This window comes from Aegilops tauschii, chromosome 1 (genome assembly GCF_002575655.3).
Source record: "Aegilops tauschii subsp. strangulata cultivar AL8/78 chromosome 1, Aet v6.0, whole genome shotgun sequence".
Classification (NCBI taxonomy): Eukaryota; Viridiplantae; Streptophyta; class Magnoliopsida; order Poales; family Poaceae; genus Aegilops; species Aegilops tauschii.
This window is the reverse complement of record NC_053035.3, coordinates 116,934,304-116,946,958: the sequence shown is the minus strand read 5'-3', so window position 1 is coordinate 116,946,958 and position 12,655 is coordinate 116,934,304.

Genomic DNA, 12,655 nt, shown 5'->3' with positions numbered 1-12,655 from the left:
ATTATCAAGACAAGAAAAACCTAGCATATGCAAGAAAGGAGAAAGAAAGAATAGCAATCTCAACATGAAGAGAGGTAATTTAGTAACATAAAAATTTCTACAACCATATTTTCCTCTGTCATAATAATTACATGTGGGATCATATTCAAATTCAACAATATAGCTACCATATAAAATTTTCACTTCATGATCCACATGCATAAGTCTTATAATCTTCCAAGATAGTGCGATTAACATCAACTAAAGGCACGACCTCTCCCAACCCACTTTTGTAAATTTTCACAAGATTGAACACTCTCCGAGTATGTGGGGTTCATATTTTATAAAGTTGACACTCTTCTAAACCCACTTTCAATATTATTGCAAAAATTATTATCAATATCATATTCATCATGAGGATTAAATAAATTATCAAGATCATAAGAAGCATTATCACCCCAATCATGATCATTGCAATAAGTAGTGGACATAACAAATTTATCATCCCCAAGCTTGTAGTTTTGCATATCATTAGCACAATTGACATGAATAGAACTTATAATGACATCATTGCAATCATGTTTTTCATTCAAGGGCCTATCATGAATCACTTTATAAATTTCTTTCTCGAACACTTCATCACAATTTTAAGATTCACGAACTTCCAGCAAAACTTCATAGAGATAATCCAGTGCACTCAACTCACTAGCAATTGGTTCATCGTAATTGGATCTTTTAAAAGGATTAGCAAGAGGATGAGGATCCATCTTAATTTTTGTTATTTATTTTTCTGTTTTTGAGTGTTGACATGAAGGCAAAGCAAGCAAACAAGCAAACAAGCAAAAAGGCAAATAAAAAAATATTTTTGTATTTTTTAAAACTTTTTAGAAGTGGGGGAGATAAAAATAAGAGGCAAATGGCAAATAAAGTAAATGCAAGGAGATGAAAGTTTATGCGTAGGTACTTGATAGATGTTGATCATGTCTCCCCGGCAACGGCGCCACAAATTCTTCCTGTGCATTGGGATTTCCTCAAAGAGGAGAGGATCATGTAGTACAGTAGAGATATGTATTCCCTCAGTTATGAAACCAAGGTTATCTATCCAGTAGGAGAACGAAGCAACACTATGTAAACCCAACACGTAGAGGGGTTGTCAATCCCTCAACGGTTATGCACAAGATTAAATTGTATAAGTTTTGATAGATAGATATGACAAAAATATAAAATAAAATAAATAAAGGAAAGTTGCAGCAAGTTATTTTTAGTTTTAATATATGCTAAAAGATATACCCGATGGCCATAGTTTTCACTAGAGGCTTCTCTCGAGAAAATAGCATATGGTGGGTAAACAAATTACCGTTGGAAAATTGATAGAAAAACAAATAATTATGACGATATCCAAGGTAATGATCATACATAGGCATCATGTCTGAGATTAGTAGACCGAAACGATTCTGCGTCTACTACTATTTTTACTCCACACATTGGCCGCTATCCAGCATGCATATAATGTATTAAATTCATGGAAAAACAAAGTAATGCTTTAAGCAAGATGACATGATGTAGACAAGATAAACACGTATGAATAAAACCCATCTTTTTACCCTTAATAGCAATGATACATACCTGTCACGTCCCTTTTTGTCACTAAGATTGAACACCGCAAGATAGAACCCATTACAAGGCACCTCTTCCCATGGAAAGATAAATCAATCTAGTTGGCCAAACCAAACCAATAAATCAGAGAAGAAATACGAAGCTATATTAAGCATGCATAAAAGAGTTCAGAGAAAACCCAAATAATATTCAGGGATAGATTTGATCATAAACTCACAATTCATCGGATCCCAACAAACACACCGCAAAAAGTCATTACATCAAATAGATCTCCAAGAACACCAAGGAGAACATTGTATTGAAGATAAAAAAAAGAGAGAACAAACCATCTAGCTACTAACTATGGACCCGTAGGTCTGTGGTAAACTACTCACGCATCATCGAAGGGGAAACAAGGCTGATGAAGAACCCCTCCATAATCGGTTCCCTCTCCGGTAGAGTGTCAGAAAGTTCCCCAGATGGGATCTCCCGAGAACAGAGGCTTGCGGCGGTGAAAAAAGTATTTCGTGGACTCCTTGATGTCAGGGGAATATTTGAGTCTTTATAGAGGTGGAATTAGGGTTTGATATGCCCACAAACCTGGGGCCCGCGCCACCCCCTGGGGCACGCCCCTAGGGTTTGTCGCTCCCTCGTGGCTCCTCTGGCCTTCTCCCGAACCTTCTAGGGTCTCTTCTGGTATAGAAAAAATTAATCCAAAGTTTTTTCTCTGTTCGGACTTCGTTTGATATTGATTTTCTGAAAAGCCAAAAACATGCAAAAAAACAACAACTGGTACTGGGCACTAAGTTAATAGGCTAGTCCCAAAAAATAATATAAAGTTGCTTGTAAATGTATATAAAACATCCAAGATTATACTATAATAGTATGGAACAATAAAAAAATATAGATACGTTGGAGACGTATTAGGGGGTCCCGAGCTGGTGATTTGAGCAAGGTGGTAATAGGAAGAATAGGGACACAATATTTACCTAGGTTCGGGCCCTCTCGAAGAGGTAAAACCCTACGTCCTGCTCTTATTATATTGACTGTGGATGGGGTACAAAGTACATTATGATCTACCTTGAGATCGTACATATGAGTTCTAAGCTTATATTGGCACCGAGGGTATCTAGGGTTTACACATGGTCGGTTACAACATAAGGATAATCATGCCAATCATTCAAATGCCTTAAAGTATACGCCAAGTCTTCGGAGAACTCCATCTTGATCACGCCGACGGCCAGGGCCTACGGGGCCCATTCTTCAACTACTTGTGGTTCCTTGGTCCGGCCCATGAACGGTGGACCGGCGTGGTGTGCACCCCTAATCCAGGACACCGTCAGTGGTGGCATGCATGGTACGCACATTAGCAAACCTCAACCAAAAGAACGACAATAAAAAAACGACACGCCTCCACTCGAGCCTCTGCATTTCGAATTAAAATATCTGGCGGCCCGAATTCCAGCCCTACGAAATTTCCCTTATGTCCCCGGTCCATAATAACTAGCACCCCTTAATAATAGATTGATACTTTAGTAACTCCCCCACCCCACCTACCATGCCCAACACGTTCAAGTCCCTCAGTCGCCGCTACCCAAGGTCACCCGTCAACTCCTTGCCTAGTACACTAGGGTGTCTTTTATTACAATGATAAGTATAGCATAGAGCTTCGTTGGTTCGTGCCTAGTATTACTACGTAGTGCCGCCGTACGCTATTGGGTGATTCCTTTTAAATTCTAAAAAAATCCAAAACTCGTCTGAAATTCATGAAACTGGGCACGGTCTCATGATATGGCACAAATAGGCCATGGTATTTTTTTGTCCAATTTGTGACAAGCATCTTATGAAAAGTTGCACACATCAACTCCATCAATAGTTAACATAGGTATTTTGGAACAAAGAATTGTCACGTTAACGCAAATTATTTCACTATTCAAACAGTAGTCGTTAGACCAACATGCCGCCACGTGTCCCGCTTCTCATAGGCAGGCGCCATTCGATCAGCCATGTGTCGGAGTAATGGGCCACGGGTAGCCTAACCCGAGTCCCTGAGCCTTTCAAGACATTGGGCCGGCTGATACGTCTCCGTCGTATCTACTTTTCCAAACACTTTTGCCCTTGTTTTGGACTCTAACTTGCATGATTTGAATGGAACTAACCCGGACTGACACTGTTTTCAGCAGACTTTCCATGGTGTTATTTATTGCAGAAACAAAAGTTCTCGGAATGACCTGAAACTCCACGGAACATCTATTTGGAAAATAAGAAAAATACCTGAAGAAAAATCCACGTCAGGGGGCCCACACCCTGTCCACGAGGGTGGAGGGCGCGCCCCCTACCTCGTGGGCCCCCTGACGCTCCACCGACCTCAACTCCAACTCCATATATTCAGTTTCGGGGAGAAAAAAATCAGAGAGAAGGATTCATCGCGTTTTACGATACGGAGCCGCCGCCAAGCCCTAAAACCTCTCGGGAGGGCTGATTTGGAGTCCGTTCGGGGCTCCAGAGAGGGGGATTCGTCGCCGTCATCATCATCAACCATCCTCCATCACCAATTTCATGATGCTCACCGCCGTGTGTGAGTAATTCCATCGTAGGCTTGCTGGACGGTGATGGGTTGGATGAGATCTATCATGTAATCGATTTAGTTTTGTTAGGGTTTGATCCCTAGTATCCACTATGTTCTGAGATTGATGTTGCTATGACTTTGCTATGCTTAATGCTTGTCACTAGGGCCCGAGTGCCATGATTTCAGATATGAACCTATTATGTTTTCATGAATATATGTGAGTTCTTGATCCTATCTTGCAAGTCTATAGTCACCTACTATGTGTTATGATCCGGCAACCCCGAAGTGACAATAATCGGGACCACTCCCGGTGACGACCATAGTTTGAGGAGTTCATGTATTCACTATGTGTTAATGCTTTGTTCCGGTACTCTATTAAAAGGAGGCCTTAATATCCCTTAGTTTCCATTCGGACCCCGCTGCCACGGGAGGGTAGGACAAAAGATGTCATGCAAGTTCTTTTCCATAAGCACGTATGACTATATTCGGAATACATGCCTACATTACATTGATGAATTGGAGCTAGTTCTGTGTCACCCTATGTTATGATTGTTACATGATGAACCGCATCCGGCATAATTCTCCATCACCTATCCAATGCCTACGAGCTTTTCATATATTGTTCTTCGCTTATTTACTTTTCCGTTGCTACTGTTACAATCACTACAAAACATCAAAAATATTACTTTTGCGACCATTACTTTTGTTACCGTTACCACTACTATCATATTACTTTGCTACTAAATACTTTTCTGCAGATACTAAGTTATCCAGGTGTGGTTGAATTGACAACTCAGCTGCTAATACTTGAGAATATTCTTTGGCTCCCCTTGTGTCGAATCAATAAATTTGGGTTGAATACTCTACCCTCGAAAACTGTTGCGATCCCCTACACTCGTGGGTTATCAAGACTATTTTCTGGTGCCGTTGCCGGGGAGCATAGCTCTACTCTTTGAGTCACTTGGGATTTATATCTGCTGGTCACTATGAAGAACTTGAAAGACGCTAAGACAACAATTTATCCCTCAACTACGAGGGGAGGTAAGGAACTGCCATCTAGCTCTGCACTTGATTCACCTTCTCTTTTGAGTAAGCTTGCGACACCTAAACCTGCTTCTGCTATTCGTTCTGATATGTCGCATGTTATTGATGATGCCACTTCTGCTATGCATGATACTTATGATGAAACTACTTCTATGCTTGATACTACTGTGCCACTTGGTGAATTTCTTGATGAACAACTTGCTAGGGTTAGAGAGAATGAAATTATAGATAATATTTATGAAAGTGATGATGAAGACTCTTCCCCTAATAAGTATGAAATGCCTTTTGTGCCTGAGGGCTATGTTATGGATGAAGCAATTGCTAATGAATTTTTTTCCTGCAAAGATAGAAATGATGCTAAGAAATTATTAGCTAAATGGAAGCAGCAATCCCTTAATGCTAGAATGAAACCTGATCCCGCTTTTGCTACTTCACCTATCTGTGTTACTGATAAGGATTATGAATTCTCTGTTGATCCTGATATAATTACTTTGGTTGAATCTAATCCTTTTCATGGCTACGAATCTGAAACTGTTGTGGCACATCTTACTAAATTAAATGATATAGCCACCCTGTTCACTAATGATGAGAGATCTCGCTACTTCTGTATCCTTAAAATATTTCCGTTCTCATTAAAGGGTGATGCCAAGATATGGTTTAATTCTCTTGATCCTGGTTGTGTGCGTAGTCCCCAGGATGTGATTTATTACTTCTCTGCTAAATATTTCCCTGCTCATAAGAAACAAGCTGCTTTAAGGGAAATATATAATTTTGTGCAAATTGAAGAAGAGAATCTCCCACAAGCTTGGGGGAGGCTTCTCCAATTACTTAATGCTTTGCCTGATCATCCTCTTAAGAAAAATGAAATACTTGATATCTTTTATAATGGACTAACCGATGCTTCCAGAGCTTACCTGGATAGTTGTGTTGGTTCTGTTTTTAGGGAAGAACACCGGATGAAGCTGAAATATGCTTCCAGAGATTAACGGAAAGAACACCGAGACAAGTAGACCGACTCCTGCCTGCATCTACTACTATTACTCCACACATCGACCGCTATCCAGCATGCATCTAGAGTATTAAGTTCATAAGAACAGAGTAACGCCTTAAGCAAGATGACATGATGTAGAGGGATAAATTCATGCAATATGATAAAAACCCCATCTTGTTATCCTCGATGGCAACAATACTATATGTGCCTTGCTACCCCTACTGTCACTGGGAAAGGACACTGCAAGATTGAACCCAAAGCTAAGCACTTCTCCCATTGCAAGAAAGGTCAATCTAGTAGGCCAAACCAAACTGATAATTCGAAGAGACTTGCAAAGATAACCAATCATACATAAAAGAATTCAGAAGATTCAAATATTGTTCATAGATAAACTTGATCATAAACCCACAATTCATCGGTCTCAACAAACACACCGCAAAAAGAAGATTACATCGAATAGATCTCCATGAGGGAGGGGGAGAACATTGTATTGAGATCCAAAAAGAGAGAAGAAGCCATCTAGCTAATAACTATGGACCCAAAGGTCTGAGGTAAACTACTCACACTTCATCGGAGAGGCTATGGTGTTGATGTAGAAGCCCTCCGTGATGGATGCCGCCTCCGGCGGAGCCGGAACAGGCCCCAAGATGGGATCTCGTGGGTACAGAAGGTTGCGGTGTTGGAATTAGGTTTTTGGCTCCGTATCTGATCGTTTGGGGGTACGTAGGTATATATAGGAGGAAGAAGTATGTCGGTGGAGCAACAGGGGGCCCACGAGGGTGGAGGGCGTGCCCTAGGGGGTAGGCGCGCCCCTACCTCATGGCTTCCTCTTTTGTTTCTTGGCGTAGGGTCCAAGTCTCTTGGATCATGTTTGTTCCGAAAATCACGTTCCCGAAGGTTTCATTCCGTTTGGACTCCGTTTGATATTCTTTTTCTGCGAAACTCTGAAATAGGCAAAAAAACAGCAATTCTGGGCTGGGCCTCCGGTTAATAGGTTAGTCCCAAAAATAATATAAAAGTGAATAATAAAGCCCAATAATGTCCAAAACAGAATATAATATAGCATGGAGCAATAAAAAATTATAGATATGTTGGAGACGTATCAAGCATCCCCAAGCTTAATTCCTGCTCGTCCTTGAGTAGGTAAATGATAAAAACAGAATTTTTGATGCGGAGTGCTACTTGGCATTATTTCAATGTAATTCTTCTTAATTGTGGTATGAATATTCAGATCCGCAAGATTCAAGATAAAAGTTCATATTGACATAAAAATAATAATACTTCAAGCATACTAACTAAGCAATTATGTCCTCTCAAAATAACATGGCCAAAGAAAGTTCATCCCTACAAAATCATATAGTTTAGTCATGCTCCATTTTCGTCACACAAGAATGCTCTCATCATGCACAGCCCCGATGACAAGCCAAGCAATTGTTTCATACTTTAGTAATCTCAAACTTTTTCAATCTTCACGCAATACATGAGCGCGAGCCATGGACATAGCACTATGGGTGGAATAGAATATGATGATGGGGGTTATGTGGAGAAGACAAAAAAGGAGAAAGTCTCACATCAACTAGGCTAATCAATGAGCTATGGAGATGCCCATCGAGTGATGTTAATGCAAGGAGTAGGGATTGCCATGCAACGGATGCACTAGAGCTATAAATGTATGAAAGCTCAACAAAAGAAACTAAGTGGGTGTGCATCCAACTTGCTTGCTCACTAAGACCTAGGGCACTTGAGGAGGCCCATTGTTGGAATATACAAGCCAAGTTCTATAATGAAAAATTCCCACTAGTATATGAAAGTGACAAAACAAGAGACTCTCTATCATGAGGATCATGGTGCTACTTTGAAGCACAAGTGTGGTAAAAGGATAGTAACATTGTCCCTTCTCTCTTTTTCTCTCATTTTTTTGGGCCTTCTCTCTTTTTTATGGCCTTTTTTTATTCCTCACTTGGGACAATGCTCTAGAAAATGATGATCATCACACTTCTATTTATTTACAACTCGATACTAGAACAAAGTATGACTCTATATGAATGCCTCCGGCGGTGTACCGGGATAGGCAATGAACCAAGAGTGACATGTATGAAAGAATTATGAACGGTGGCTTTGCCACAAATACTATGTCAACTACATGATCATGCTAAGCAATATGACAATGATGAACGTGTCATGAAAAATGGAATGGTGGAAAGTTGCATGGCAATATATCTCGGAATGGCTATGGAAATGCCATAATAGGTAGGTATGGTGGCTGTTTTGAGGAAGATATAAGGAGGTTTATGTGTGAAAGAGCGTATCATATCACGGGGTTTGGATGCACCGGTGAAGTTTGCACCAACTCTCAATGTGAGAAAGGGCAATGCACGGTACCGAAGAGGCTAGCAATGGTGGAAAGGTGAGAGTGCGTATAATCCATGGACTCAACATTAGTCATAAACAACTCACATGGTTATTGCAAAAATCTACAAGTCATCAAAAACCAAGCACTACGCGCATGCTCCTAGGGGGATAGATTGGTAGGAAAAGACCATCGCTCGTCCCCAACCGCCACTCATAAGGAGGACAATCAAAGAACACCTCATGTTTCAAATTTGTTACATAACGTTTACCATACGTGCATGCTACGGAACTTGCAAACTTCAACACAAGTATTTCTCAAATTCACAACTACTCAACTAGCACAACTTTAATATCACTACCTCCATATCTCAAAACAATCATCAAGCATCAAACTTCTCTTAGTATTCAACACACTCATAAGAAAGTTTTTACTATCTTGAATACCTAGCGTATTAGCATTTTTTAAGCAAATTACCATGCTATTTAAGACTCTCAAAATAATCTAAGTGAAGCATGAGAGATCAATAGTTTCTATAAAACAAATCCACCACCGTGCTCTAAAAGATATAAGTGAAGTACTAGAGCAAAAACTATATAACTCAAAAGATATAAGTGAAGCACATAGAGTATTCTAATAATTTCCGAATCATGTGTGTCTCTCTCAAAAGGTGTGTACAGCAAGGATGATTGTGGTAAACTAAAAAGCAAAGACTCAAATCATACAAGACGCTCCAAGAAAAACACATCATATGGTGAATAAAAATATAGCTCCAAGTAAAGTTACCGATGGAAGTAGACGAAAGAGGGGATGCCTTCTGGGGCATCCCCAAGCTTTGGCTTTTTGGTGTCCTTAGATTATCTTGGGGGTGCCATGGGCATCCCCAAGCTTAGGCTCTTGCCACTCCTTGTTCCATAATCCATCAAATCTTTCACCCAAAACTTGAAAAGTTCACAACACAAAACTTAGCAGAAAATCTCGTGAGCTCCGTTAGCGAAAGAAAACAAAAGACCACTTCAAGATACTGTAATGAACTCATTCTTTATTTATATTGGTGTTAAACCTACTGTATTCCAACTTCTCTATGGTTTATAAACTATTTTACTAGCCACAGATTCATCAAAATAAGCAAACAACACACAAAAAACAGAATCTGTCAAAAACAGAACAGTCTGTAGTAATCTGTAACTAACGCAAACTTCTGGAACTCCAAAACATCAGCCAAAATAGGACGACACAGGCAATTTGTTTATTGATCAGAAGCAGTTGGAATCAGTATTTTATCACGTTCTGGTGATTTTTAACAATTATTTTCGTGAACAGAAAGTTTCTGGAATTTTCTGCAAGATCAAATAACTATCAACAAAGAAGATCCTATAGGTTTAACTTGGCACAAAAACTAACTAAAACATAAAAACACATCTAACCAGAGGCTAGAACAAATATTTATTCCTAACAGAAGCAAAAAAGAAAAAAAACTAAAAATAAAATTGGGTTGCCTCCCAACAAGCGCTATCGTTTAACGCCCCTAGCTAGGCATAAAAGCAAGGATAGATCTAGGTATTGCCATCTTTGGTAGGCAACCCATAAGTGCCTCTCATAATAGATTCATATGGTAGTTTTATTTTCTTCCTAGGGAAGTGTTCCATGCCTTTATTTAATGGAAATTGGAATCTAATATTCCCTTCCTTCATATCAATAATTGCACCAATCGTTCTAAGGAAAGGTCTACCAAGAATAATAGGACATGAAGGATTGCAATCTATATCAAGAACGATAAAATCTACGGGCACATAGTTCCTATTTTCAACAATAAGAACATCATTAATTCTTCCCATAGGTTTCTTAATGGTGGAATCCGCAAGGTGCAAGTTTAAAGAGCAATCATCAAATTCAGGGAATCCTAGCAAATCACACAAAGTTTTTGGAATCGTGGAAACACTAGCACCCAAATCACACAAAGCATATCATTCATGATTTTTAATTTTAATTTTAATAGTAGGTTCCCACTCATCTTAAAGTTTTCTAGGGATAGAAACTTCCAACTCAAGTTTTTCTTCATAAGATTGCATCAAAGCATCAACGATATGTTTGGTAAAAGCTTTATTTTGACTATAAGCATGAGGAGAATTTAGCAAGGATTGCAACAAGGAAATACAATCTATCAAAGAGCAATTATCATAATTAAATTCCTTGAAATCCAAAATAGTGGGTTTATTAATATCTAGGGTTTTGCTCTCTTCAATCCCACTTTTATCAATTTTAGCATCAAGATCTAAAAACTCCGAATTTTTGGAACGCCTTCTAGGTAAAGGTGGATCATATTCAGTCCCATCATTATCAAGATTCATATTGCAAAACAAAGATTTAATAGGGGACACATCAATAACTTTTAGTGATGGAAATATGCCCTAGAGGTAATAATAAAATGGTTATTATTGTATTTCCTTGTTCATGATAATTGTCTATTGTTCATGCTATAATTGTATTAACTGGAAACCGTAATACATGTGTGAATACATAGACCACAACATGTCCCTAGTAAGCCTCTAGTTGACTAGCTCGTTGATCAATAGATGGTTATGGTTTCCTGACCATGGACATTGGATGTCATTGATAACGGGATCACATCATTAGGAGAATGATGTGATGGACAAGACCCAATCCTAAGCATAGCACAAGATCGTGTAGTTCGTTTGCTAAGAGCTTTTCTAATGTCAAGTGTTGTTTCCTTAGACCATGAGATTGTGCAACTCCCGGATACCGTAGGAATTCTTTGGGTGTACCAAACGTCACAACGTAACTGGGTGGCTATAAAGGTGCACTACAGGTATCTCCGAAAGTGTCTGTTGGGTTGGCACAAATCGAGACTGGGATTTGTCACTCCGTATGACGGAGAGGTATCTCTGGGCCCACTCGGTAATGCATCATCATAATGAGCTCAATGTGACTAAGGAGTTAGCCACGGGATCATGCGTTACGGAACGAGTAAAGAGACTTGCCGGTAACAAGATTGAACGAGGTATTGGGATACTGACGATCGAATCTCGGGCAAGCAACATGCCGATAGACAAAGGGAATTGTATACGAGATTGATTGAATCCCCGACATCGTGGTTCATCCGATGAGATCATCGTGGAACATGTGGGAGCCAATATGGGTATCCAGATCCCGCTATTGGTTATTGGCCAGAGAGGTATCTCAGTCATGTCTGCATGGTTCCCGAACCCGTAGGGTCTACACACTTAAGGTTCGGTGACGCTAGAGTTGTTATGGGAAATAGTATGTGGTTACCGAAGGTTGTTCGGAGTCCCGGATGAGATCCCAAACATCACGAGGAGTTCCGGAATGGTCCGGCGGTGAAGATCGATATATTGGACGAAGGGTATTGGAGTCCGGAAGTGTTCCGGGGGTACCAGGCTATGGCCAGCATGACCGAAAGGTGTTTCGGGAGCCCCGACAAGTGTTGGAGGGCCTCATGGTCCAAAGGGGAAGGGGCAAACCAGCCCACTAAGGGGTGGTGCGCCCCCCACACCCATTCCAATGTTACTTGGGGAGGTGGGGCGCCTCCACCTGGCTTGGGAGGCAAGCCTCCACCTGCTTGGCTTGGGGGGCAAGTCTCCCTAGGATTTTCCCTAGGGAGATCCAATCTGCTTGGCCGCCGCCCCCTAGGGGAAACCCTAGGGCGCCTCCCCCTCTCCCCTTGCCCCTATATATAGGGTAGGGGTGGGAGGGCAGCCGCACCTCTTCCCTGGCGCAGCCCTCCCTGCTCATACACCTCCTCATCCTCCTCCATAGTGCTTGGCGAAGCCCTGCCGGAGAACCACGAGCTCCATTGCCACCACGCTGTCGTGCTGCTGGAGTTCTCCCTCAACTTCTCCTCTCCCCTTGCTAGATCAAGAAGGAGGAGACGTCCCCGGGCTGTACGTGTGTTGAACGCGGAGGCGCCGTCCGTTCGGCGCTAGATTGGATCTTCCGCGATTTGAATCGCCGCGAGTACGACTCCATCAACCGAGTTCTTGTAACACTTCCGCTTAGCGATCTTCAAGGGTATGAAGATGCACTCCCTCTCTCTCTCGTTGCTAGCATCTCCTAGATTGATCTTGGTGACATGTAGGAAAATTTT